Genomic DNA, 2,500 nt, shown 5'->3' on the forward strand with positions numbered 1-2,500 from the left:
ACCCCACCCCCTCCATTTCTTTACAAATTGGACAAATTGGCTTGATCGAGATCTGAAGTAAATATTCAACAAGGTGACATGAAATGTGTTGTACACCGCTAAAAAGTTCGTAATATTTTTTTAATGTCTTTTATTTTTTACCTCCATAAAGGTCACTTCTTCAAAGCATACGAAAAGAAACACGACCACAAAATGCATGGCATTAAAAGAATATAGATCTAGAAAGAAAAGCGAAATGATACATACAAATTAATAAAACTGGATTGTGGGAAATAACCCAGGGGGAAAAGTATGTAAAAGGAGAAACACTCGTCCACATATTGAACAAATGGCCATCACGAGACGGGCTGGCAGATGATAAACGTTTACTTCTGAGAATTACCTTAAGGGGTTTCATAGAAAAATGTGCCACAGGGAGCTAGGCGAGCCTGGCAAGATAGATACATGGACAGACAGACAAACAGACAGACAGACAGACAGACAGACAGACAGACAGACAGACAGACAGACAGACATGCAGACATGCAGACAGACAGACAGATAGAAATTTTTGCACGACAATAGACATGAAACATCAGTGTATGAAACGCAATTGAAAAAGAAACATGAATTGGAAAGCTTTTTAGAAAAAGCTGGCCTTATAATAAATTATTTGTCAAAAACAGAAATGTTGCGATTAGCACCAGAAACTGTTCCCATCATTCTTGATGACAAACATTTGGGAGGGGAGAAAGTAATAAATTCAAATACCATTGCAGATTAATCTCTAAAACTGCACTCTGCATGGACGACATCTATCATAGATTAAAAAATGCATGGGTCGTTTTTGTAAGATTAAAACGATTATTTCATCTCATTGAAGACTAAATTAAACATACACAATACCAATGTCTTGGCTGTACTGATGTGTGGTTTAGAGATTTGGAAAACAAGCAAAACAATTCAACAAAAATAAACAAGGTTTCAAAGGTTTCGAAAAAAATAAGCAAAATGGAATGAATTTATCACAGGTAATTTATCACACAAAATGGAGTATTGGAAAGAGCTGGATTGAAGATATCAACACGACCAAAAAAGACGAATATGGAGATACATGTATTTGGGACATGTTTTGAGAGCGCCAGAGACTAGAGTGCCCAATCAGACATAGGCCTCGTACATGTATTGGATATCAAATGAAAAAAAGAAGAAGGGGTAGTTCTTGGAGTAGGCCTACAACCTTGGATGAGGAAAGTTCTCAGGGCTTGGACGTGTCAAACATAGAGAAAGTGGTCAGGAACAAACAAGCGTGAGGTCGACTGATTGCTGTCTTGTGTAGCTTACCCGGCGGTGCAGGGGAAGAGCACGTAAGGAAGGAAGGAAGGAAGGAAGGAAGGAAGGAAGGAAGGAAGGAAGGAAGGAAGGAATTAAGGAAGGAAGGAAGGAAGAAAGAAAGGAAGGAAGGAAGGGGAATCAGCACAAAAAAGCCCAACTTCTTTTTCAGTAGAAGTTACAACTAAAGAGCAGCCATAATTTGCAGGTGGAATGGAAAACCAAAAATTGTACACCATTTAGGATACATAGACTCAACCATCACCATCTCCGCTAGCTTTATATTAAGCGCCTAAACAGCTTAGTTTTGTGTCAGAAACCCAGTGGACCCCACCAACCCATCCGAAAAAAACCCAACAAATTGATTTAAAAAACCCAAAATAAACACACAAACAAACAAAAACAAGAAAAAGAACAAACAAACAAACAAAACGAGGATTATGAAAAGCGGAATCGGGGGCTCTCGTGGCCTAGAGGTTGAGGTGTTGGCCTCTCATTCAAAAGGTCCCGGGTTCGAAACCGGGTGGCGACCGAAAAATTTTCTTATCTAAATCTGTCTCCTTTCACCTCATTTCCTGATCTCTAGCAATGTTCTGTCGTCTGCTTTCGTCTCCTTTTTCTGTCCCCAACCCCTCACCTCCTTTGCCCCTTCCTCTGGGCTCCTGATTACTTCTGCAGCCTTTCTAGTGCTACTCCTTCGCTTCTTCTTACTGCTGTCTTTCAGCCACACCCCTGATCTTCTGGTAGGAATAATCTACACCTAGCCTTCTCGGACAAGGGCGAAACATATCGGAGGGCCCGTGTGCAAGTTGCGCACGTTAAAGAATCCTTGGTGGTCTAAAATCGATAAGAGTAGGCTTCGGCCGCCACCCAGGCAAAATTCAAAATTTCCTACCAACTGAAAACATTAGGTGTGTCCCGCGCGCTCATTTGACCGTATGCAGTTGCGAGCGCCGTAAAACACTTTACAAAAACAAAACAAAAGCGGAATCAAAACCAACGCTTTCGAAAACAGCACAATAGTATGCGAAGAAAAGGAAAAGAGCAAAAAAAAAAAAAAAAAAGAAGAAGAAGAAGATGAAGAAGAAAATCTGTTGTTGGGCATCAATAAATTATAGACCTAGTTTTTTAACAGAATATTATAAACACGCCAATGCTTTTAAAAATCAACTAGAAACAGTCAAAACAA

The 2,500-nt window shown here is 39.9% G+C and overlaps 1 protein-coding gene across 1 annotated transcript in view; it reads right to left on the minus strand.

Annotated features, from left to right (window-relative positions):
* LOC101853444 overlaps positions 1-2,500 on the minus strand; it is a 15,747-nt gene that overhangs the window by 10,729 nt on the left and 2,518 nt on the right. The window lies entirely within an intron of this gene.

This window comes from Aplysia californica, unplaced genomic scaffold, assembly GCF_000002075.1.
Source record: "Aplysia californica isolate F4 #8 unplaced genomic scaffold, AplCal3.0 scaffold00043, whole genome shotgun sequence".
Lineage (NCBI taxonomy): Eukaryota > Metazoa > Mollusca > Gastropoda > Aplysiida > Aplysiidae > Aplysia > Aplysia californica.